The sequence below is a fragment of the Oryctolagus cuniculus genome, chromosome 11 (assembly GCF_051225735.1).
Source record: "Oryctolagus cuniculus isolate XC-2025 breed Fujian yellow rabbit chromosome 11, ASM5122573v1, whole genome shotgun sequence".
In the NCBI taxonomy this organism is placed as follows: domain Eukaryota; kingdom Metazoa; phylum Chordata; class Mammalia; order Lagomorpha; family Leporidae; genus Oryctolagus; species Oryctolagus cuniculus.
In genome coordinates, this window is record NC_142877.1 from 63,632,540 (window position 1) to 63,659,943 (window position 27,404).

At 37.9% G+C, this 27,404-nt stretch overlaps 1 long non-coding RNA gene across 4 annotated transcripts in view; it reads left to right on the forward strand.

Annotated features, from left to right (window-relative positions):
• LOC149123504 (uncharacterized) overlaps positions 1–27,404 on the forward strand; it is a 138,377-nt gene that overhangs the window by 47,709 nt on the left and 63,264 nt on the right. The window lies entirely within an intron of this gene.

Consider the following 27,404-nt stretch of genomic DNA (forward strand, 5'->3'; position numbering starts at 1 on the left):
TGCCTTTTCACTTTACTGAGTGTTTCTTTTGCAGTACAGAAGCTTCTCAATTTGATGCAATCCCATTTGTCAATTTTGGCTTTTATTGCCTGTGCTTCCAGGATCTTTTCTAAGAAGTCTTTGTGTATGTCAGTGTCTTGCAGATTTTCCCCAGTGTTCTCTAGTAATTTAATGGTATTGGATTGTATATTTAGGTCTCTGATCCATTATGAATGGATTTTTGTGTAAGGTGTAAGTTGGTATCTTGATTCATACTTCTGCATGTGGAGAACTAGTTTGCCCAGCACAATTTGTTAGACTGTTAAAGAGACTGTCCTTTCTCCACGGATTAATTTTAGTACCTTTGTCAAAATTTGTTTATTATAAATGTGTGGATTCATTTCTGGAGTTTTTATTTTGCTCCATGTCTACCTGTCTGTTTTTGTGCCAGTACCAGGCTGTTTTGATTATAACTGCCCTGTTATATGTCTTGAAATCTGGTACTGTGATGCCTGTGTCTTTGTTTTTACTGTATAAGTTTGCTTTAGCTCTTCATGATCTCCTATGTTTCTATATGAATTTCAGCATCATTTTTTCTAGATCTGAGAAGAATTTGATATTTTTATTGAAGTCACATTGAATCTGTAAATTTCTCTGGCAACATGGGCATTTTGATGCTGTTGATTCTTCTAATCCATGAACATGGAAGATTTTTCCACTTTTTGGGTCTTCGTTTTCTTTCTTTAATGGTTTACAATTTTTTATTGTAGATGTATTTCTTGCTATTGGTTAAATTTTTCCCAGGTATTTAATATTTTGTAGCTATTGTGAATCAGATTGATTTTAGAAGTTCTTTCTCAGCCATGACATTTTCTGTGTTTATAAAGGCTATTGATTTTTCCATGTTATTTTATATCCTACCAATTTACCAAACTCTCTGAGTTCCAATTAGTCTCATAGTGGATTCTTTTGAATCCCCTATATATAGAATCATGTCATCTACAAATAGGGATTGTTTGATTTTCTCCTTCCCAATTCGTTTCCCTTTGGTTTCTTTTTCTTGCCTAATGGCTCTGACTAACTTCAATATAATGAATAGTAATGGTGAGAGTGACCAACTTGGTTCCAGATCTTAGGGGGAGCACTTCCAGCTTTTCTCCATTCAATAGAATGTTGGCCGTCAGTTTGTTATGAATTGCCTTGATTGTGTTGAGGAATGGTCCTTCTATTCCCAATTTGCTTGAGGTTTTTATGATGAAAGGATGTTGCATTTTATTAAATTCTTTCTCTACATCTACTGAGATAATCATGTTTTTTGTTCTTCAGGTTTTTAATGTCATGTATCACATTTATTGGTTTGTGAATACTGAGCCATCACTGTATACCATAGATAAATCCTACTTGGTCCAGGTGAATGATCTTTCTGATATGTTATTGTGATTCATTGGCTAGTACTTTGTTAAAGGTTTTTGTGTCTATGTTCATCAGGGATATTGATCCATAGTTCTCTTTCTCTGATGCATCTTCTTCTGGCTTGGGGTTAATGTGCTACAGGCTTCATAGGAGTTTAGGAAGATTCTCCCTTTCAATTGTTTTGAATAGCTTGAGAAGAACTGGATTCATTCCTGGTAGAATTCAGTGCTGAAGCTTTGTTCCTGGACTTTTCTTTGTTGGGAGGGTCTTTATTACTTATTCAGTTTCAGTGTTTGTTACTGGTCTGTTCCTGATTTCTGTGTCCTTATGGCTCAATTTTGATGGGTAGTATCTGTCCAAGAATCTATCCATTTCTTCTAGGTTTCCCAATTTGTTGGCATATAGCTCTTTGTAGTAATGTAGTAATTATTGATGATTCTTTTTATTTCTGTGGTATCTGTTACATTTCCTTTTTTATCTCTTACTTTATTGATTTAGGTCTTCTACATCTTTTTGGTATTTCAATTCTGCTCATTTTTTTTCAAAAAAAACAGCTCTTCATTTCAATATTTGTATTTTTTGTTTCAATTTTGCTTATTTTCTCTCATGTCAATTATTTGTTTTCTTGTACTAATTTTGGGTTTGGTTTGTTGTCTTTATAGGTCTGTGAGATGCATTGATAGGTTATTTAAGCAGTGCCTTTCCAATGGCTATATACTTTCCTCTGCTTATACTGCTTTCGCTGGATCCTGTAACTTTTGATATGTTATACTGTTTTCTTCATTTGGCCTGTGGTGTCATTTAAGTCTATTATTTCCATGCTGAATTTCTTTCTGGTTGATGTTTCTATTGCTGAAAGTGAAGTATTGAAGTCCCCCATTAATCTTCTTTAGGAGTCTATGTCTTTCTTAAATCCATTAACATTTCTTTTAAATAGCCAGGCACCCTGTAATTGGTTACATAAACATTTATTTTAGTCACATATTCCTGTTGAATTAATCCCTTGAGCATTGCATAGTACCCTTCTTTATCTCTTTTAAGAGTTTTTGTGTTAAAATATATTTTGTCTGATATTAGGATGGCTACCCCAGCTCTCTTTTGGCTTCCATCAGCATGGATTAACTTTTTCCATTCTTTCACTTTCAGTCTACAGGAGTCTTTGTTGGTGAGATGTGTTCCTTGTAGGCAGCAAAAATATGGGTCTTTTTTTTTTTAAATCCACCTATCCAGTCTGTATCTTTTAACTGGAGAGTTGAGGCCATTTACATTCAAGCTGACTATTGATAAATAACAACTTGACCCTGCCATTTTTCCATAGATATTCCTATTGTTTATTTTGGATTTACTTTGTACTTTTAATTGGAGATTTTCTACCTTCACTGTCTATCATAATGATTACCACATTTCTGTGTTTAGCACATCCATAAGTATCTTCTGAAAGGCTTGATGAGTTGTATCAATTTCTTTCAATTCTGATTTTTATGGAAAGTCTATTTCACCTTCATTACTAAATGAGAACTTTGCAGGTTACAGTATTATGGGTTGACAGTTTTTCTATTAAGATTTGGACTATATATCATCATTCTCTCCTGGTCTGTAGGGTTTCTGATTTTCTGAATAGAAGTCACCTGTGAATTTAATTGGAGATGCTCTGGAAATAATCTGACATTTATCTCATGCACATTTTAGAATACTTTATTTAAAAAAAAATACCTATTTATTTAGAAGGCAGAGTTACAGAGGCAGTGAGAGAGAGAGAGAGAGAGAGAGAGAGAGAGAGAGGTCTTCCATCAACTGGTTCACTCCCCAGATGGCCACAACAGCTGAGCTGTTGCCAATCCAAAGCCAGGAGCAAGGAGCTTCTTCCAAGCTTCCCACATGGGTACAGGGCCCCAAGGACTTGGGCCATCTTTCACTGCTTTCCCAGGTCATAGCAGAGAGCTGGATCAGAAAGTGGAGCAGCTGAGTCTTGAACCAGTGCCCATATGGAATGCTATCATTGCAGGCAGCAGCTTTACCCACTATGTCACAGTACCAGAACCAGAATATTTTCTTATGTTTTAGCGTGAAAATTTGACTACAACATGTCATGATGAGGGTCTTTTCTGGTCATGTCTATTAAGAGTTCTATGTGCTTCTGGTACTTGGATGTCTCTCTCTCCAAATTGGGGAAGTTTTCTGTAATTATTTCACTAAAAAGACCTTCTAAGCTATTTTCTTTCCACTCCTTCAAGAAATCCTAAGACCCACATGTTTGATCATTTGATAGTAATCATCAATCTCCAACATTGTTTTTTTTTTTTTATTTTTCTAATTTCTTCTTCTCCTCCTCCTCCACCTCCACCTCTCTTTGTCTTCATCTTCATCTCTGTCTGATTGTAAAATTTCCGGAGGTTTGTGTTCTAACTCAGATATTCTTTCTTCTGCTTTACTGAGTCTCTTGTAAGGCTTTAAACCACATTTTTATTTGATCTATTGAATTCTTCATTTCTAAAATTTTATTTTGTCTTCTCTTTAAAATCTTTATTTCATGTGGAAAACTTTCACTCACATCATGCATGGAATTCTTTAATTTGTGGATTTGCTTCTGCTTTCTTCTGAGTAATCCTATGATTAGCTTTTTGAATTCTGTTTCTGGCATTTTATAGATTGCTTTATCATCACATTCCAATTTTGAAGTGTTGTTGTGTTCCTTAGGGGATTAATGTCTTCCTTATTCTTATTTCTTGAATTTCTGTGTTTATTCTTAGGCATTCGTGGAGATACTTGTTGACTTTTTTTTTTCTTTCCTCCGATGGCTTTTGTCTTTGGACTATGCCTCTCTGGCTTAGTGGAGTGTCTGCTCTTTCAGTTAATACCCAGAGGCATTTTCTGGGTGTAGCCAGGGGGGGCTCTGTTCAGTACTCCAGGGTGAGGAGATTGTCCGAAGTGACATACAAGTTGAGCATGGTAGATTTCTTCTTCTTCATCTTTTTTTTTTTAATCAGAGGAAAGAGTTTGATCAGTTCTGTCGGCTTAGTTTCATCCTCCTTTTCTCTTCTCCAAGGTAACAAATGCCTGAGTGCTAGCCCCAGTGGGTGCAATGCTCATCTATACTTTCACACAGATCCACAAGGGATCTATGCCATCCTCAGTGTGAGCATGGAACACACAGCAATGACCCTCACCAGGCAATCAGGGAGCCCCAAACATGTGGAACCACCCAAGGTGACTGCCCAAAGACCCAGCCACACCCTATGCCCTCCCACAGAGTCACAGTGTTTCCACAGTCCCAGCACACAAGGATCCCACAGTCATGGAGCACCAAGGATTCATTCTTCCCTGCCAGTCTGTCCCATCCACAGAGGAGCAGAGATCCTTCCAGAGCCTGCTGCCTATGGATACTTTGCCTAGGCAGTCTAAGCCCCAGAGCCTATGACACACTGGGACCCTGGGAGCACTTTAGAGTCCTATTTGGGTGCCCAGCCACCTGTCAATCCTCCCAGCTAAACTCAGGAATCTCCTTTTAGCTGGTTGCTGGGCACATGGACACATGCTGGTGCAGACATTACATATGTCCAAAATGACACCCACTCTCTCTCAGCTAGTTAAAGGGCACCATTGTCAGGGGATTGGGGATAGAGAAACTTGCCTCTTTTCTCCCTCTAGGTTGGTAGGTATATCGCTCCCCACTGGGCTACAGGCCAGACTCATGTCCAGCTCTCCCCACAGCTTTATTGCTAGTGGCTTGGGTTGCTGCAGTCTGATCTTACCTCACTCTCCAAAACCAGTGTTGAGACTCTTGGCTACTGGAGTCCTGTGTTGTGTCTGTGCTTGTGCTATGTGTCCACAGCCTCCACTTGGAAATACAGCATCCCTGTAACTTCCGTGGAGTTTCCACTGCAGTTTCTCCTCTAACTCTTCCCTGAGATGCAGTCTCTTCCCACCCCCCTTTTCTTTAACTATCTTTCCCTAGACTAGAGCAATAAGCCTCCTCCCTATTCTACCATATTGGAATCTCTGTGAATTTTCTTGCAAGAAGCAAGTATTCATTAATCTAAATGTTCACTCTGTGTTTTGTAATTGGAGAATTACTCAATTGGCATTTAAGGTAATTATTGATAGGCAATGTCTTACTACTGCCATTTTGCTAATTGGTTTGTATTTTCTTTAATTATTTGAAAGGCAGAGAGAGAGAGAGAGAGAGAGAGAGAGAGAAGAACTTTCAGTTGCTGGTTCACTACCCAAATAGTCACAACAGATGGAGTTGAGTAGACAAAGCCATGATCAAGGAACTGCATCCAGGTCTCTCATGTGGTTGTCACATGGATCATCTTCTGCTACTTTCCCAGACACATTATCAGGAAGTTGGAGCAGAAGCAGAGCGTCTGAGACTCAAATGGCTCTGCAATATGGGATCCAGCACCACAAGCCATGTCTTAACCAGTTATGCCATAACATCAGCCTTTATTTTTTTTTTTATTTTTATCGTAGTTCCTTTCTTTCTTTCTCCCTCTTTTACAGTCTTCATTCGTGGTTTAGCAATTATCTAAGTGGTGTAATTGAGTCCTTGCTTATTACTTTTGATAAATCTATTATAGGCTTTTCTTTTGTGGTTACCATAAGGTTTATAAAAACCTTCTTTTGACTATAACGAGTTATCTTGAAATGACTACTTAATGCTGATTATAAAACTAGGGTAGGAGACTAACAAAAAACAAAGAAGTAAGGAATCTTAAAAAAAAAAAAAAAAAAAACCTTGTATTTGTGCTCCATTCTTACCCACACTTAAAAAATTCTTAATGTAATATTTGACCTCTACATATATTTCCTCTCGACATTTTAATGTAGTGATTCTAATGTTTTTAATCTGCCTAGTAAAATATAAATGTTTATAAACTATATTTAAAATATGAGCATTCTGAATTTCTGTAATTACTCTTTCCTGTGAGTTTTATACCTTCTGATGTTTTCTTCTTGTTAGCATTTCTTTCAATTTGATAAATGGAATTTAGAAAGACTAGTCTGGTGGTGATAAATTCTCTCATTTTTTATATGTCTTATAATGTCTTTAGTAACCTTCCTATTTGAAGGTCATCTTTGTTGGATACAATATTCTTGGCTGGTAATTATTTTCTTCAGAAATAAAAATGTTTCATCCCACTATCTCCTGGCTGGTACAGTTTCTTTTGAGAAATCTGCAGTCAAGCAAATTGGGATCCCTGTATGTGTTATTTTCATGTGTCTCTTGCAGCTTTGAAAAATCATCTGTTTATCTTTAATCTTGGAGAGTTTAACTATAAGAAATCTTGGGTAAATTTGGTTGAGTTCAATCTGACTGGTGACCTTTGACCTTCCTGTTCCTGGATAATTGTATCTTTTTCAAGGTTTGAGAGGTTTTCTGCCATTCTGTCTTTGAATATGCTTTCTAAGTTTTTGTCATTCTGAAGTCTGTTGAATCTCATTAACTCAAATATTTGTTCTTTTCATACCATTGTCTCCTGTAAGCTTTCTTCATTCCCCTTGGTCATTTTATACTTTTCTCCAGCTGTGTATTTTCTTTGTAAAAATTAGTTTAGTATATTTTAGTAAAAAGCTTAAAGGAACACCACAGATGACAGGAAACACTAAAGAACAGGTGCTTGCATGTAAGGCAACTCAGAAAAGTATAATGAGTGACTAGAATCTACTGTATAATAAACATGCTACAAACACCATTTAGTTGCTGTCAATAAGAAATTTACTTTTTTAAAAAAATCCAAATGCTGTTACTTTCCAGAAAATGGTACAGGTTTATTTATAATTGTTATAAAGCTGAACTGTAACTTGTTTGTTGAAACATTTTGACTTGCATCAATGCTTTATGTCCCCTCACTGATATTTAAAAATTAACATACAAATGAAAATGGAAAAACTGAAAATACCTTATTTCTGTTCCTTATTTTCTCACTCACAATCATATATTTAGGTACCTTTTGAACCCATTGAAAAAAAATAAATAACATTCAGAGCTACCCTTAATAACAGGAAGAAGAGAAAAAATTTCAGAATGAAATATTTCTTATCATAGCAGATTTTTAAATATATTCTTCACATATGCAACGAACTAGCTTGATGTCATTTGGCATAATTGTTACAAATTTGGCATAGATTGTTGTCTTTAAAAAGGCCAACAACATAGACCTCATTTGCCTTCTGCAAGGCACCATTAGCTTGTCCTTGAAATCCTAAGCAGTTTCTCACCCTAGACACTGGAAGGATAGTTTACGAATCAGAAGTTCAGTGAACTTTTGATAATGTCTAATTTCATGGAGTGCCAAAATAGCAGGCCTGTAAGGATGAGGTTTCTTCATTGCTCCAGTAGAGGACATACTCTTGAGAGTAGCTTTTGTAGCCAGTTGCTTCCCCAGGGTGTTTACCTCCAGACAATTTGTGGGCAGTCTGCTTTTTAAGAGACATCATATGGAGACCTTCTTAGTTAACCTCCTCCATCAGTTGGGGTTCAGCAAGTTTGAGACAGTGCAGGCATTAGACAGCAATGATGCAGTGGTGGCTATGAACATCTTCTCCAGCTGTACATTTTCAAACAGCCCGTTTTAAGCTCATTGATTCTTCTGTTTGATCACTTTTGCTAGTGATGTGTTCTTTTGCATTTTTCATTTCACTTAGTATACTTTTCAGTAGGAGAATTTCTGCTGGATTTTGTTTAATTACTTCCATCTCTATAAAATCTCTCTGTTATAATATTATATAATTTTTCTGTTCTCTTGAGTTTCATTATTCCCTTAAAATTACAATTTTGAAATCTTTTGCATGTTAAGAAACTTCAGTTCCTAAACAGTTGGTTTCTGGCACCTTATCTTGCTCTGTAAGTGAGGTTATGGGTCCATAGAAATTCTGTGTGTGTAAGTGTGTGTGTGTGTGTGTGTGTGTGTGTGTGTGTTCAAATGAATTTTATTTACAGAATCAACCCGATCAACTATGTATTTTTTTACCTAGAAATCTTTTATTTAAGGCATACATATTTCATGCATTTCATACATACGAATTTAAGAACATAGAAATTCTTGATGCTTGTTGGTATATGACCTCATCCATGCACTGAAGCACTAATTTTACTCTTCTGGCTACATTTATGACTACACTTCTAGAAATTCCAAGCAGCCTGTTTATTTTCTATAAGCCTCTGTATACTTCTATTTAAGCACTAGATAGCACCTTAATTTGAGGTTTGCCTTCAGTCCACAATTGATAAGATTTACTGATTCAGGCCTACAGTATTTCCCAAACTCATTTTCTCCACAAATATGTAGTTGGTGTTTTGTTCAGTATGAATTGGGAAAAATGCTTAAAAAGTGGAAATACATCCTTATAAGCCTCTTTCTGGGCCTATCATGGGCTCAGACTACTTGTCTGTGTTCATAAATGCCATGATTGTAGATCATATCAAGTGCTCACAACCCACCAAAACTAGTGCAGCTCCAGAAGTAGAGCCCTGTAGCTTACCTTGCTATTGTCTGTCTTTTGCTGATTTGAGTTGACTGCCTAATGTTGCACTTGTCCTCCTGTTTTCAAAAAGCAGATATAAGCAAATTACTTTGCATAATCAATGACTCTTCTTCAAGATCTTATAACCTGTTGCTGTATATTTGGACTATTAACAATTTACATTTTGATACTCATATTTATATTTGAAAACAAATTCTCTACTTTTGTGGTATCTAAGTATTATTTTGGCTTAAATGTCAACAATGATTTTTTTTTTGACAGGCAGAGTGGACAGTGAGATAGAGAGACAGAGAGAAAGGTCTTCCTTTGCCGTTGGTTCACCCTCCAATGGCCGCCGCGGCCAGCGCGCTGTGGCCGGCGCACCGCGCTGATCCGATGGCAGGAGCCAGGAGCCAGGTGCTTTTCCTGGTCTCCCATGGGGTGCAGGGCCCAAGTACTTGGGCCATCTTCCACTGCACTCCCTGGCCACAGCAGAGAGCTGGCCTGGAAGAGGGGCAACCGGGACAGAATCCGGCGCCCTGACTGGGACTAGAACCCGGTGTGCGCCGCAAGGTGGAGGATTAGCCTAGTGAGCCGCAGCGCTGGCCTCAACAATGATTTTACAAATATTTTCTGAGCAGCTATTTAGCCAAAGCATGATACTAGGTACAGGGTATATTCTGGTAAATTTCAAAGATTCAAATTCTGGACAAATTCAAATTAGTATTCTTCTACTAGAAAATCACCAATCATCACTTAAAGGCTAAGTGCCCCTTAAATGGAATTTTTAGTTTCTCCAAAGCTTGATTTTTTTTCTTTTCTGCCTCTGTCTAATCATAGGAATTACTAGGAAGAAACAAGAGCTATTGCTATGGTTCTTAAAATGTGATAGTTATCAATGTTTTGACCTGACTGATTTTCCTTTACTGATATAACTCATTATTACTCCTTTTATTCTGTGTGATTTGGGTGGGAATGACGCTGCCTGTTAGAATGGGCACATGATTCAGGCATGATCAAATGGAGGGGACTTATGCTGATAGCCAATTTTTTGGTTTGGAGTAAATTTATGAGCAAGTCAGGAAATCACTGCCATTCTGAGATGTTCTCTCAAAGAACTAATAAATTGGCATTCTCTTTTTAGCTTTGCAATCAATGCTGGTAGAATTTATGAGAATATTTAATAGAATTTGTGAGAGTATTTCAAAAAGTTTATGGAAAATGGATTTGAAATATGTTTATTTTGGTGAAAAAACATTTGAAATTCATGCAAAAATTTTTTCTGTAGTATAGGATGAGCCATTTGAAGACACTTTGGAAATAAATTGGAGCTACTGCCAGGAATGAAGCCAACACAGACATATGTGCAATTTATAGATCTTTGAGCTCATTACCATCAGTTTTGTATCTAAAAGGTTTCAAGAAATATTTTTTCCTTGAACTTTTTACTTATTTAAGCTGATAGATTATCTTTTCACTTTATTTTTAAAAAAAATATTTATTTATTCATTTGAAATTCTGAGTTACACAGAGAGGGAGAGACAGAGATCTTCCATCTGCTGGTTCACCCCTACACGGATCACCACAATAAACACAGTCAGGTCAGGCCAAAGACAGGAGCAAAAAGATTCATCCAGGTCTCCCACATGGGTGGTAGGGACCCAAACACTCAACCTATGTTCTGCTGCTTTTCCCCGGCCATTAGCAGGGAGCTGGATCTGAAGTGGAGCAGTCAGGACATGAACCATTGTTCATATGGGATGCTGACATTGTAGGTGGTGACTTTACCTTCTCTGCCAGAATGCAAGCTCCTACTTTAATTTTTTTAAATTTGTTTGTTTGTTTGTTTATATTTATTTGAAAGGTAGAAATAGAATGCAAGAATGAAAGTAAGCAAGAAGTAGAAGGAGTGGGAAAATGAAAGAGAGAGAGAGAGAGAGAGAGAGAGAGAGAGAGAGAGAGAGAGAGATCTTCCTTTCCTTGATTCATACCCCAAATACCTACAATACCCATCCCTGAGTGTCTGGTTCAGACTGAAGCCAAGATTCAGGAAGTCCATCCAGGTCTTCCATAATGAGTGGCAGGGACCAAAATACTTGAACCATCTGCTGCTGCCTCCCAGATGACCATATGCAGGAAGCTGGATCAGCAGTGGAGGGAGGACTAATCCCATTGACTCTAATATAGGATGCAGGTTCCCAAGTAGAGTTTACTTTATTGTACTACACCCATTCCTGATCTAAATTTCTTTTTATCATAATCAAAACTATCTAGGAAAATAAATCTAGTAGCTGTTGAAACCACATTGAGTTCTTACCTCTAGAGCAATATGAACCATTGGGAAGATGCTTACAGAAAATACAACTATTTCCTATTTTAATTGCTTGTAGAAACCGAATGGGTGAGCCTGCAAATGAAGATGGAGAGGTCTATATAACATTCCAAGTAGTAGTTTCTCATTTCAGTAGTGGTACAGAATCAGAAAGAACACCTCACTTACATTGACTGTTAGGAGGCAAGACTCAAATGTAACAGAACAGTTACTTTCCTTTTAATAGTTAATAAAGAGACATTTTAACAGATTCATAATGAGGTCCTACCAGCTTGTTATATTGAAGAGGAACAGATTTGCTCTGTATGCCTCAAATAGAACAGCTGGGATCAATGAGTATGAGCCATAGGAAAGACTCCAGTTCCAAAAGAGGAGGTGTTTCTTAAGAATAAGTAGACTTTTCTGAGATGTAAGTATTTCACGGATCAAACTTTTCATTTATATGCAAGATAACTATCAGGTATGAATGCTGGGAGGTGACTGAAGCACATAAAGACAGGTTGCAAATGAGTCTCTTTCCTTTGTTGTACAATCCCAAGATGTGAAAGCTCAATAAAAATGGAAATCCAGGCTGATATAGCAGTTATTCTACCTGGATCATTGAAACATCCCATTCTTCCAGGAAAGGGCATTCAATTAACTACATTTGAATTTCTTTTTTTTTTTTTTTATATTTTTTTTTTAAACTTTTATTTAATGCATATAAATTTCCAAAGTACGACTTATGGATTACAATGGCTTCCCCCCCATACCGTCCCTCCCACCCACAACCCTCCCCTTTCCCACTCCCTCTCCCCTTCCATTCACATCAAGATTCATTTTCGATTATCTTAATATACAGAAGATCAGCTTAGTATACATTAAGTATGGATTTCAACAGTTTGCTCCCACACAGAAAAATAAAGTGAAAAATAATAGATGATTTTTTTAAATGATGATGAAATCAGAGCAGACCTATTGTCATGTTTAATCCCAGTGAGAGTCAAGTTGGGAATTGATAATTTCTTTTTTTTTTTTTTTTACAGAGGATCAGTTTAGTATGCATTAAGTAAGGATTTCAACAGTTTGCACCCCCATAGAAACACAAAGTGAAATATATTGTTTGAGTACTCGTTATAGCATTAAATCTCAATGTACAGCACATTAAGGATAGAGATCCTACATGAGGAGTAAGTGCACAGTGACTCCTGTTGTTGACTTTACCAATTGACACTCCTGTCTATGGCATCAGTAATCTCCCTATGCTCCAGTCATGAATTTCCAAGGCTATGGAAGCCCTCTGAGTTCTCCGACTCTTATCTTGTTTAGACAAGGTCATAGTCAAAGTGGAGGTTCTCTCCTCCCTTCAGAGAAAGGTACCTCCTTCTTTGATGACCTGTTCTTTCCACTGGGATCTCACTCACAGAGATCTTTTGCCAGAGTGTCTTGGCTTTCCATGCCTGAAATACTCTCATGAGCTTTTCAGCCAGCTCCGAATGCCTTTAGGGCTGATTCTGAGGCCAGAGTGCTATTTAGGACATCTGCCATTCTATGAGTCTGCTGAGTATCTCACTTCCCATGTTGGATCACTCTCCCCTTTATTTACTCCATCAGTTAGTGTTAGCAGGTACTAGACTTGTCTATGTGCTCCCTTTGACTCCCAGTCCCTTCACCATGACCAACTGTGAACTGAAACTGATCACCTGGAACAGTGAGATGGCATTGGTACATGCCACCTCGATGGGATTGAATTGGAATCCCCTGGTATGCTTCCAACTCCACCACTTGGGGCAAGTCAGCCTGAGCATGTCCCAAATTGTACATCTCTTCCCTCTCCCATTCCCACCACCATGTTCAACAGGGATCACATTTCAGTTAATTTTCAACACTTAAGAATAACTGTGCATCAATTACAGATCTAAACCAGTCATATTAAGTAGAACAGATAAAAAAACTACTATTTAGTTGTTCATTAACAGTCAGGGCTATGCTGATCAAGCCACCATTTCCCATAGTGTCCACCTCACTCCAACAGGTTTCCCTCTCGGTGTTCAGTCAGTCGTCACCGATCAGGGAGAACATATGGTATTTGTCCCTTTGGGACTGGCTTATTTCACTCAGCATGATGTGTTCCAGATTCCTCCATTTTGTTGCAAATGACTGGATTTCGTTGTTTCTTACTGCGGTATAGTATTCTAAAGAGTACATATCCCATAATTTCTTTATCCAGTCTACCGTTGATGGGCATTTAGGTTGGTTCCAGGTCTTAGCTATTGTGAATTGAGCTGCAATAAACATTAGGCTGCAGACCGCTTTTTTGTTTGCCAATTTAAATTCCTTTGGGTAAATTCCAAGGAGTGGGATGGCTGGGTCGAACGGTAGGGTTATCTTCAGGTTTCTGAGGAATCTCCAGACTGACTTCCATAGTGGCTTGACCAATTTGCATTCCCACCAACAGTGGGTTAGTGTCCCTTTTTCCCCACATCCTCTCCAACATCTGTTGTTGGTAGATTTCTGCATGTGAGCCATTCTAACCGGGGTGAGGTGAAACCTCATTGTGGTTTTGATTTGCATTTCCCTGATTGCTAATGACCTTGAACATTTTTTCATGTGCCTGTTGGCCATTTGGATTTCCTCTTTTGAAAAATGTCTATTGAGGTCCTTGGCCCATCTCTTAAGTGGGTTGTTGGTTTTGTTTTTGTGGAGTTTCTTGATCTCTTTGTAGATTCTGGTTATTAACCCTTTGTCTGTTGCATAGTTTGCAAATATTTTTTCCCATTCTGTCGGTTGTCTTTTCACTCTCTTGACTGTTTCTTTTGCAGTACAGAAAATTCTCAATTTGATGCAATCCCAATAGTTGATTTTGGCTTTGACTGCCTGTGCCTCCCGGGTCTTTTCCAGAAATTCTTTGCCTGTGCCAATATCTTGAAGGGTTTCTCCAATGTTCTCTAGTAACTTGATGGTGTCAGGTCGTAGATTTAGGTCTTTAATCCATGTTGAGTGGATTTTTGTGTAAGGTGTAAGGTAGGGGTCTTGCTTCATGATTCTGCACGTGGAAATCCAATTTTCCCAGCACCATTTATTGAATAGACTGTCCTTGCTCCAGGAATTAGTTTTAGATCCTTGATCAAATATAAGTTGGCTGTAGATGTTTGGGTTGATTTCTGGTGTTTCAATTCTGTTCCATTGGTCTATCCATCTGTTTCTGTACCAGTACCATGCTGTTTTAATTACAACTGCCCTGTAGTATGTCCTGAAATCTGGTATTGTGATGCCTCCGGCTTTGTTTTTGTTGTACAAGATTGCTTTAGCTATTCGAGGTCTCTTGTGCCTCCATATAAATTTCAGCACCATTTTTTCCAGATCTGAGAAGAAGGTCTTCGGTATCTTGATTGGGATTGCATTGAATCTGTAAATTGCTTTTGGGAGAATGGACATTTTGATGATATTGATTCTTCCAATCCATGAGCATGGAAGATTTTTCCATTTCTTGGTATCCTCTTCTATTTCTTTCTTTAAGGTTTTGTAATTTTCATCGTAGAGATCTTTAACGTCTTTGGTTAAGTTTATTCCAAGGTATTTGATTGTTTTTGTAGCTATTGTGAATGGGATTGATCTTAGAAGTTCTTCCTCAGCCATGGCATTGTCTGTGTATACAAAGGCTGTTGATTTTTGTGCATTGATTTTATACCCTGCTACTTTGCCAAACTCTTCTATGAGTTCCAATAGTCTCTTAGTAGAGTTCTTTGGGTCCCCTAAATACAGAATCATGTCATCTGCAAAGAGGGATAGTTTGAGTTCTTCCTTCCCAATTTGTATCCCTTTAATTTCTTTTTCTTGCCTAATAGCTCTGGCTAGAACCTCCAGAACTATATTGAATAGCAGTGGTGAGAGTGGGCATCCCTGTCTGGTTCCAGATCTCAGTGGAAATGCTTCCAACTTTTCCCCATTCAATAGGATGTTGGCTGTGGGTTTTTCATAGATTGCTTTGATTGTATTGAGGAATGTTCCTTCCAAACCCAGTTTGCTTAGAGTTTTCATCATGAACGGGTGTTGTATTTTATCAAATGCTTTCTCGGCATCTATTGAGATAATCATATGGTTTTTCTTCTGCAGTCTGTTAATGTGGTGTATCACATTGATTGTCTTGCGCACATTAAACCATCCCTGCATACCAGGGATAAATCCCACTTGGTCTGGGTGGATGATCTTTCTGATGTGTTGTTGCATTCTATTGGCGAGAATTTTATTGAGGATTTTTGCATCTATGTTCATCAGGGATATTGGTCTGTAATTCTCTTTCAGTGCTGCATCTTTTTCCGGCTTAGGAATTAAGGTGATGCTGGCTTCATAGAAAGAATTTGGGAGGACTCCCTCTTCTTCGATTGTTCTGAATAGTTTGAGAAGAATTGGAGTTAGTTCTTCTTTAAAAGTCTGGTAGAATTCAGCAGTGAATCCATCTGGTCCTGGACTTTTCTTTGTTGGGAGGGCCTTTATTACTGTTTCAATTTCTGTCTCAGTTATGGGTCTGTTTAGGTTTTCGATGTCTTCCTGGTTCAATTTAGGCAGGTTGCATGTGTCCAGGAATCTATCCATTTCTGATAGGTTTCCCTGTTTGCTGGCATACAAGTCCTTGTAGTAATTTCTGATGATTCTTTTTATTTCTGTGGTGTCTGTTGTTACATTTCCTTTTTCATCTCTGATTTTATTGATTTGGGTCTTTTCTCTTCTTTTTTTAGTTAGTTGGGCCAATGGGGTGTCAATTTTGTTTATTTTTTCAAAAAACCAGCTCTTCGTTTGGCTGATTTTTTGTAATGTTTTTCTTGATTCAATCCTGTTGATTTCTTCTCTGATTTTAATTATTTCTCTTCTCCTACTAGATTTGGGTTTGATTTGCTGTAGGTTTTCTAGATCCTTGAGGTGAATTGAAAGCTCATCTAGTTGGTGCCTTTCCAATTTCTTGATGTAGGCACCTATACATTTGAATTTCTATCCATACTGACATAGACATATGTGAGAATAGATTTTTTTATATTGAAATGATCAGTAAAAAATAACAAGAACAAAAAAGCCATGAAAACAACCAAAATATCTCTAACTGGAGTTCCAAAAAGAGTGAGAATCTGGCAATCTTTCAACTGTTTCAGTCAATATAGACTGCCAAGCTATAAGATTTAAGTAATTAAGTGATTTGGATTTTTAGATCAATAAAATTAATTATGCAATTAACAAATTCTCATCCTTTATCATGTGGATCATTGTTTTTCAATTTCTGTGTAGATTTTAACGTGTAGAATGATATTATATAATTGAAATTCTATATTAAGTTATTAAAGGCAATAAGGGCATGCTTGTATAAGTGTATCCTGCAATGTATGTGAGATTCTTGACTTATGTACTCAAAAATGCTTATACTTTGGTAGAGAGAGCACAAGGAGGCAGTATGAGATTGCAGTTCAGAGAAGAGAGTTTGGAGCCAGGTAGCCTTGGGTTCAAGTTTGACAAGTTACTTTATAGATAAGCGATCTTAGAAAGGTCATTATTTTCCTTTGGCCTCAGTTTTTTTAACTGTAAAATGAAGACAACATCTTCATCAAATCTATCTGTGCTCCAGTTTTCAATCTTTTTTTTTTCTTTTTTGACAGGCAGAGTTAGACAGTGAGAGAGAGAGAGAAACAGAGAGAAAGGTCTTCCTTTTTCCATTGGTTCACCCCCCAAGTGGCCACTATGGCCAGCACATCCCGGCATTCTGCGCCAATCCAAAGCCAGGAGCCAGGTGCTTCCTCCTGGTCTCCCATGCCGGTGCAGGGCCCAAGGACCTGGGCCATCCTCCACTGCATCCTGGGCACAGCAGAGAGCTGGACTGGAAGAGGAGCAACCAGGACAGAATCCGGCGCCCCGACTGGGACTAGAACCCAGGGTACTGGCGCCGGAGGGGGAGGATTAGCCTAGTGAGCTGTGGCGCTGGCCCCAGTTTTCAATCTTAATTCATGTTCGCACTCTCTATAGCTTAGACTATCTTGTTTGTAGTACCTTTTGAAAGTCAAACTCATATTTTAGTGCTTAGTCTATTTTCTGATACCTAGTAATACATCTTGATCCCACTAATATCCATCATACCATCCTTAACCATCCTAACCATACATTCTTACCTAATATTTGGTAATTCACTCTAAGCTTATTATTTCATCTTATATTGTTATGATTTTAATTACTTTCTTTCTCTTGTCTGTCTTTTTTTTTAAACTTTTATTTAATGAATATAAATTTCCAAAGTACAGCTTATGGATTACAATGGCTTCCCCCCCATAACGTCCCTCCCACCCACAACCCTCCCCTTTCCCACTGCCACTCCCCTTCCATTCACATCAAGATTCATTTTCGATTCTCTTTATATATACAAGATCAGTTTAGCATACATTAAGTAAAGATTTCAACAGTTTGCTCCCACACAGAAACATAAAGTGAAAAATACTGTTTGAGTACTAGTTATAGCATTAAATCTCAATGTACAGCACACTAAGGAAAAAGATCCTACATGAGGAGTAAGTGCACAGTGACTCCTGTTGTTGACTTAACAAATTGACACTCTTGTTTATGGCCTCAGTAATCAACCTAGGCCCTTGTCATGAGCTGCCAAGGCTATGGAAGCCCCCTGAGTTCACTGACTCTGATAATATTTAGACAAGGCCATGGTCAAAGTGGAAGTTCTTTCCTCCCTTCAGAGAAAGGTACCTTCTTCTTTGATGACCTGTTCTTTCCACAAGGATCTCACTCGTGGAGATCTTTCATTTAGGTTTTTTTTTTTTTTTTTATTTCCCCACAGTGTCTTGACTTCCCATGCCTGAAATAGTCTCATGGGCTTTTCAGCTGGATCCGCATGCCTTAAGGGCTGATTCTGAGGCCAGAGTGCTGTTTAGGACATCTGCCATTCTATGGGTCTGCTGTGTATCTCACTTCCCATGTTGGAACATTCTCTCCCTTTTTGATTCTATCAGCTAGTATTTGCAGACACTATTCTTGTTTATGTGCTCCCTTTGGTTCTTAGTCCTATCATTATGATCAATTGTGAACAGAAATTGATCACTGGGACTGGTGAGATGGCATTGGTACATGCCACCTTGATGGGATTGAATTGGAATCCCCTGGTATGTTTCTAACTCTACCATTTGAGGTAAGTCAGCTTGAGCATGTCCTGAATTGCACATCTCTTCCCTCTCTTATTCCCACTCTTATATTTAACAGTGATCATTTTTCAGTTAAGTTTCAGCTCTTAAGAAGAATTGTGTATTGATTACAGTATTCAACCAAAAGTATTAAGTAGAACAAAGAAAAAAAAATACTAAGAGAGATAACATATCAAGTTGCTCATCAACAGTCAGGGTGAGTGCTGATCAAGTCACTGTTTCTCCTAGTGTTCATTTCACTTTAACAGGTTTCCTTTTTGGTGCTCAGTTAGTTGTCACCTATCAAGGAGAACAAGTGGTATTTGTCCCTTTGGGTTTGGCTTATTTCACTCAGCACAATGTTTTCCAAATTCCTAACAGGGATCACTTTTCAGTTAAAATTTAAACACCTAAGAATAAATGTGTGTTCATTACAGAGTTCAACCAATGGTACTAGAACAAAAAAAAATACTAAAATGGATAAAGTATTACATTGTACATCAACCGTCAGGACAAGAGCTGATCAAGTCACTGTTTCTCATAGTGTCCATTTCATTTCAACAAGTTTTCCCTTTGGTTCTCAGTTAGTTGTGGCCGATCAGGGAGAACATATGATATTTGTCCCTTTGGGACTGTCTGTCTTTATCCTTTCTGAAACATCATCTCCTCATAACATGCCTGACACAGAGTTGTCCATAAATATTCACAAAGAATAAGTAAAGTATACAATAAAAATTCAGTGAAATAATGTAGATGAAACACATCGAAAACCATTTACTATTGTAACAAAATTGTTGTTGTTAAAGCTTTATCATTCTTCACCTTCACTCCTAAAATTCTTGTCATGGAAATGAAAATATAAACAATCAGGTAGAAATTCACTTCAGTAGAGAATTATGAAAATCCCTTCATAGAATTTTACCACATTATAGTGCTTTATTTATCTCACTATTTTCTTTGCCCTAGACTGGAAACTCTGAAGACAGAGGTTCTATCTTATTCCTTGCTGTACTGCCTATTCATCTGATAGTGCCATGTCTTAGAAATTGTGATTTATCCTAAGAGCAATGAAATCCATGAATTATTTGAACATAAGAGTGATGATATTAGATTTCCTCTACAAGTTATGATATTAGATTTCCTTTACCCTGGATGGAGGCTCCATTAATCTGGGGTCAAAATGTATGTGGCCAGAGAAGATGTAATGCTATCTAAGTTTTCCCTACAAAAAAAATCAGGATAGTTCAGACTTGTGTGTTTGGAAGTGGAGATCCAAACACGTAATTGGATTCAAGATATGGTACACAGTTGGAATCATCACAGGTGGGTGACTGATAGCTGATATTGGGCAAAAGAATTAGATGAATCTACTGCTACCACCATAATTAACAAAGATTACTTAGATTTAGTAAGATGGTTGTTAGCATGTACATGATGGTAAGGAATGGATTATCAAGGTAAAAGTGATAAAACACTTCTCTGTAGAGATACCAGACATGTGACTAGAGTCAGCAGTTCATTTTTAAGTTAGATTTGTGGCAATTTTAACAGCTTTATGGAGGTATAATTGACATAAAATGCATGTACTTAATGTATACAATTTGATGAGTGTAGAGAAAGATTTGAAACCAAGGAAAACAAAGGATCCCTTCTCATGCTTCGCTTGGCTGCCTAACATACCAGTAGCTCACAATAGTCATCTATCTACTTGTGCATAGTAACTTCCAACCTCATAATTATGTCTTTGCTAAAACAATTCTGTTGAGCTCTTTCCTGTGTACCTGATAAAACTGGACAGAACTGGCTGCAGACAACCTTTAACTGGAGCCTATGCAGATTAATTCAGACCGATGAGATGGTTACTTTATACATTATTATAATGTTAAACAATATAACTCTGATGATGTTTCAACAGCCATCTTTGAACATACAATGTGTGTATAGTCATGATTTGTCAAGGTACATGCTCAAGGACTTTCCCACCCCTTTCCTCTGCACCCATTATGTTTTGTTGCTTCATCTTCTCCCAGTTCCAATCCAATTACTTTAACTCCATAAATTTCCAAACCATTTTCTGAATGGAGAGATGGATTTTGACTTTGATAGGACCTACCCCTTTCTACTACAGGTCTGTAATTAATAATAATTTTCGCTTTCTCAGAAGGAGAATTCAGTTCTTTCGAAACACTAACAGTGTACACATCAGAGTAGGAGGAACTTATTATCAAGTAGCAAGCTAGCCAAGATGATTAAGTTCCCTCTGGGACTATGCTGATTGTTGTTTTGTGGCCGCTCACTGGGTAACACTCTCACACATTAATTGTAGCAGCTGCTGGAGTCACTTGTTCAGTGAATCTGTGTGGAGACCCTGAACAGTAGGATATTGCCAGCATAAGGTGCAGAGGTTTCATTTCTGGAAGACAGAGTTGTGGTAACTTTAAGACATCTTACTATAAGTGCACTGAAATTGATAAATCCTTAAAAACCCCTCTTACCTTCTGGTGCTCTTAAGAATAGCTCTTAAGGGACTTTTGTTTGGAGGTAGTGCTTTCAAGGGCAAGAGGACTGGGTTGCTCTGTGGCTTGCCTTAGAGTGATGTGGAACTTGGTAATTTTACTTATATGCCTGTATTAGCAGCAAATAAATGTGCAGGTCAGTTTATTTGTATTAGTTGTTTTGTTTGTTTTGCAGGCATGCTGTTATGGAAAATATTAATTCTCTCTCTGAATGAGACCCTTTAGGCTGTACTCCACAAAGCTGGTGTATCTTTAGTTATGAGCCTATGAAGAAAAAGAAGATGATATTTTTCTGTGTCAATGCTTAGCCCCAGAACTCTTGAATCTGGAGAGGCTTGGCCAGAAAGTGCCTCCCTGAATTAAAATACCATTTTGCCACAAGATTTATTCTACAAAAGAGAAGGAAAATGGGAAGATATTTCTTACATGAAGACTTCATGACCTTACATGAGAATAAGGGTAAACAAAAATATGTGATATTATAATTCATAAAAAAAGAGCAAAAGAAATTAGTTTTGCCAGAATCGAACCAGGTGGAGGAAGACTTGCTGTTGATCCAGTTGAGTGACCCACAGGCCCCACCATCTCCATAAGGGGATGCTGAGACTGATCTGACACCCTCACCACCACGAGTGACATCTTTTTTCATGCTTTATTTTAATTTTGTGAAAGGAATACAAGTTTGTGCATTTAATATGCACAGATTTGAGAACACGATGATTCTTCCTCCCCTCCTCCGTCCCACCCATACTCTGCCTTTCTTCCTCCTCCCTCCTCATTTCCCATTCTTATTTTTCACAGAGACCAATTTTCAGTTAATTTTTATACTCATAAAATTAACCCTACACTAAGTAGAGAGTTCACCAATTGGTATGAGGAAAAAAAGGAAAAGAACAAAACAAACAAGAAACACATTGTTCCTTGGCAGTCAAGGCAAGGGCTGCTCAAAATCATTGCATCAGTTTTGCTCCTATAGATTACATTTTAAGTACTCTATTAGTTACCACAGATTAGAGAGACCATATAGTATTTGTCTTTTTCTGATTGGCTTATTTCACTAGGTAGAATTGTTTCCAGTTGCATCCATTTTGTTGCAAATTATAGGATTTAATTTTTTTACAGCTGTGTAGTATTCCATTTCTGTATGGTTTTGATTTGCATTTTCCTGATGGCTAGAGATCCTGAGCATCCATGTGTCTATTGGCCATTTGAACTTCCTGTCTTGAAAAATTTCTGATCAGGTCCTTTGCCCATTTCTTGACTAGGTTGTTTGTTTTGTAGTTGTTCAGTTTCTTAAGCTCTTTATAGATTCTAAAATTTAATCCTTTGTCAGTTGCATAGTTTGCAAATATTTTCTCCCATTCTCTCTGTTGCCTCTTCACTTTGCTGAATATTTCTTTTGTAGTGCAGAAATTCTCAGCTTGATATAATCCCCCTTGTTAGTTTTGGCTTTGATTGCCTGAGGTCTTTTCTAAGAGCTCTTTCCCTATGCCAATGTCTTGTAGGTTTTCCTCAATATCCTCTAATAATTTGATGGCATCATGTTGTAGATTTAGGTCTCTGATCCATTTTGAGTGGATTTTTGTGTAAGGAGTAAGGTAGGGGTCTTGCTTCATGCTTCTGCATGCAGAGATCCAGTTTCCCAGCACCATTTGTTAAACAGATTATCTTGGCTCCAGGGTTTGATTTTTGCTCCTTTGTCAAAGATAGGTTGGTTGTAGATGCATGAATTAATTTCTGGAGTTTCTATTCTGCTGTATTGGTTTACAAGTCTCCCTTGTGCTATTATCAGGCTCTTTTGATTATAACTGCCCTGTAGTATGACTTGAGGTTTAGTATTGTAATGCCTCTAGCTTTGTTTTTGTTGTTTAAGATTTGTTTAGCTATTCAGAGTCTCTTTTGTTTCCATATGAATTTTAGCATCATTTTTTCTAGATCTGAGAAGAATGTTGTTAGTATTTTGAATGGGATCACATTGAAGTCTATAAATTGCTTTTGGTAATATGGCCAATTTGAAGATGTTGATTCTTTCAATCCATAAGCAAGGAAGATTATTCAACTTTTTATATATTCTTCTATTTCTTATTTTAAGATTTATTTTATTTATCTGAAAGGCAGAGTTTTACACAGAGAAAGGAGGAGAGGCAGAGAAGGAGAGATCTAGATCTTCCATCCTCTGGTTCAATCCCTAGATGGCCACATCGGCCGGAACTGTGCCAATCCAAAGCCGGAGCCAGGAGTTTCCTCTGGGCCTCCCATGTGGGTGCAGGGACCCAAGGACTTGGGCAATCATCTACTGCTTTCCCAGGCCACAGCAGAGTGCTGGATCAGAAGTGGAGTTGCCAGGCCTTGAACCAGCACCCATATGGGATACCGGCACTTCAGGCCAGGGAGTTAACCCGCTGTACCACAGTGCCAGCCCCATATTCTCCTATTTCTATAATGTTTTATAATTTTCATCATAGAGATCTTTGACGTTCTTGGTTAAATTTATTCCAAGTTATTTACATTTTTTGAGCTATTGTGAATGGGATTGACCCTAGAATTTCTTTCTCAGCTGCGGCATACTCTGTGTGTACAAAAGCCATTGATTTTTGTGTATTGGTTTTATATTCTGCCTCTTTATCAAACTCGTTTGTGAGTGCCAGTAGTTTCTTCGTGGAGTCTTTTGGGTTCCCAATATATGGAATCATCCTAGGATGTTACTGATATGGGCTATAGGACTAGACTTTTTCAACATAGGAAATGTAGTCTCCTAGCATTAAAGAAAGGACTCCTTAGCAAACAGCAGACAAACAAACAGTGAGGAATTGAACCAGGAGGAGATTGAAAATGGATTTTACCACAATCATAAAGGCAACTGGTAACCTCAAGTCCTAACTGGTTTTAGTTGACATATTTATAGGATGGTGGAAACTTTTCTTTTAGAAGAGAAAAAGCCTCTAAAGTGTCAAAGGAAGTAATCCACAGGTTTGGTTTCTCCATTTAATCCAGAGTGACAACAGAGGAGCCTTCCCTGTCAAGGTAACTCAGGAAGTATCAGGAGATTTAGGAATCTGGTAAAGACTTCATGCCTCCTGGAGACCTCAATGAATTGGAAAAATGGGGAAAAATTGAACCATACCTTTAAAAAATGTATAAAATGTGGCCAAAAATGTGTCAGAAAATCAACTTAACTTGAGATATGGCACTTCCAGTAGCATTGCTTAGTTCTAGTAGCCCCTAAAGTGGAATCCAATTGAACCCTAAGAAATGCTATATGGGAGAGCCTTCCTATTTAATGAATATAACATAAGCTCAGCTAATAGTGATCATGGAATAATATTAGGTGATAATAAGCAGGTATAGTCTCTGGTGGGGCTATTATAGATATTAACAAATTTTCTTTTGATGGTTTGACCTACCCCACTGCTGGTTCTCTTCACGATATATCCACAGAAGACTTGGTATTACTAAAATACTTGAAAAACAAACATCCTGAAAATCAACTCATTGAGATAGGACCTACCTAATGCTACTAGTGACTCAATCTTCAGTAAAAACATGGGAATCATGCCTTGGATCCATTATACCTGAGTCAAGCTCGCATCTCTGTAACCTTTAGATAATCAGGCTCTCTTTCTGGCACTGGCTGGCAGGGCATCACATGATACTGTATGGATGATAATATGTTCATCAAAAGACTTTGCATGTCTCTGTAGAGGGCCAGAGTCCAATTGTCTGAAGAAAAATGGGGGCTGATTATTCTGACCAAGTCAGAGTATTGCAATGTGTCAATAGTCTCTGCATACATAACAAATGTACACCAGGACATGTTCATCTTAATGTAAAGGATTAAGAGATTCAGAGTTACTAATTGCTGCTATAGGACTGGCACTTGGATTGGCAGCACCATGGAAAGGATTTGTTTATCATGAGGTCACTGGACTACTCCTGTGCCATCTCAACTCCAAATTTAGGGGATATCAGCTTCTCCATCAGTTCCATGTAAATGATTGAGAATGTATCCAACTCATTGCCAAACCATTTCATTCCTTAAATCCTGCTGGAACCCCATGCCTTGTCAGAAGAAAGTAACTATATTGTCATTGTCATTTCTCAGGATCAAGGAATACAGAAAAGGGGGGATGGACATCATTGGCGACAAAGGGTACCCCTTTCCTTGCTTAACAGCAGACTTCCTAAGACTGTCTAACATACTAACAGCTCACAATAGCCATAGGCCTGCAGGTTGTGTAAGAATGTGCAATCCTACAATAGTTATATTTGCTAAAATGTCAACTGAGTTCTCTTTCCTGGGTCCCTGATACAACTGTAAGGAACTAGCCTGAACAGATGAACTCCCGGTGAATGGAGAGAGATCTTGTGGTATATGCCCTATAATGTTGTGACACATCTCCTGTGAGGTTCAGCAGTCATCTTTGTATATATAATGTATGTAAAGGAATGATTTATCAAGCTACATGCTCAAAGGACTAACCACCCTTCCCCTGCACTTACCATGTTCTGTTGCTTTGTTTTACCCAATTCCAGCCCAATTACAGGAACTGTATTAAATCCTAAACCCCTTTCTGAACAGGGAGGCTGATTGGGATTTTGACATAGACTGCCACTTTCCCCTGCACACCTGTAATTAATAATAAATGTTCCCTTTCTCAGTCAGTGCATTCAATATTTTTATAAGAGTAACAGTGTGAGAACAAATAGGAGGACCTGCTGTCTGATAATATTCATGTCCCTGTGGTACTATTTGCCATAATGGAGATGATAAAAATACTAAAACCTCCACGAATTTTCTTGTATCTTGTTGGGCTTGATTTTTTGTTCTTTTTTTTGACAAGAACACATAAAATGTGATATATCTCCTAACATTTTTTGAAGAGGACAGTATCAAATTGTTGAATATAAGCACTTTTTTAAACTTTTATTTAATAAATATAAATTTCCAAAGTACAGCTTATGGATTACAATGGCTTCCCACCCCCCACAACGTCCCTCCCACATACAACCTACCCATCTTCCCCTCCCTCTCCTCTTCCATTCACATCAAGATTCATTTTCAATTCTCTTTATATACAGAAGATCAATTTAGCATATATTAAGTAAATAATTCAACAGTTTGCACCCACACAGAAACACAAAGTGTAAAATACTGTTTGGAGGCCGGTGCCGTGGCTCACTAGGCTAATCCTCCGCCTTGCAGCGCCAGCACACCAGATTCCACTCTGCTTGTCAAAAAAAATACTGTTTGGGTACTAGATATAGCATTAATTCACATTGAACAACACATTAAGGACAGAGATCCTACATGAGGAGTAAGTGCACAGTGACTCCTGTTGTTGACTTAACAAATCGACACCCTTTTTTATGGCATCAGTAATCTTCCTAGGCCCCTGTCATGAGTTGCAAGGGCTATGGAAGCCTTTTGAGTTTGTGGACACCAATCTTATTTAGACAAGGCCATGGTCAAAGTGGCAGTTCTCTCCTCCCTTCAGAGAAAGGTACCTCATTCGTTGATGGCCCATTCTTTCTACTGGGATCTCACTCGCAGAGATCTTTCATTTAGTTTTTTTTTTTTTTTATTTTTTTTCCAGAGTGTCTTGGCTTTCCATGCCTAAAATACTCTCATGGGCTCTTCAGCCAAATCTGAATGCCTTAAGGGCTGATTCTGAGGCCAGAGTGCTGTTTAGGACATCTGCCATTCTATGAGTCTGCTATGTATCCCGCTTCCCATGTTGGATCATTCTCTCCCTTTTTTATTCTATCAGTTAGTATTAGCAGACACTGGTCTTGTTTATGTGATATCCTTTTGACTCTTAGTCCTATCATTTTTGTAAACAGAAATTGCGAACAGAAATTGATCACTGGGACTAGTGAGATGGCATTGGTACATGCCACCTTGATGGGATTGAATTAAAATCCCCTGGCACGTTTCTAACTCTACCATTTGGGGCAAATCCGTTTGAGCATGACCCAAATTGTACATCTCCTTCGTCTCTTATTTCCACTCTTATATTTTAGAGGGATCACTTTTCAGTTAAATTTAAACACCTAAAAATAATTGTGTGTTAATTACAGAGTTCAACCAATAGTACTAGAACAAAAAAAAAATACTAAAAGGGATAAGTATTAAGTTGTTCATAAACATTCAGGACAAGGGCTGATCAAGTCATTGTTTCTCATAGTGTCCATTTCACATCAACAGGTTTCCTGTTTGCTGCTCGATTAGTTGTCACCGATCAGGGAGAACATAAGCTATTTGTCCCTTTGGACTGGCTTATTTCACTTAGCATGGCTTTTCCAGATTCCTCCATTTCATTGCAAATGACCGGATTTCATTGTTTTTGTCTGCTGTGTAGTATTCCATAGAGTACATGTCCCATAATTTCATTATCCAGTCTACTCTTGATGGGCATTTAGGTTGATTCCAGGTCTTAGCTATTGTGAATTGAGCTGCAATAAACATTAAGGTGCAGACAGCTTTTTTATTTGCCAATTTAATTTCCTTTGGGTAAATTCCAAGGAGTGGTATGGCTGGATTGTATGGTAGGG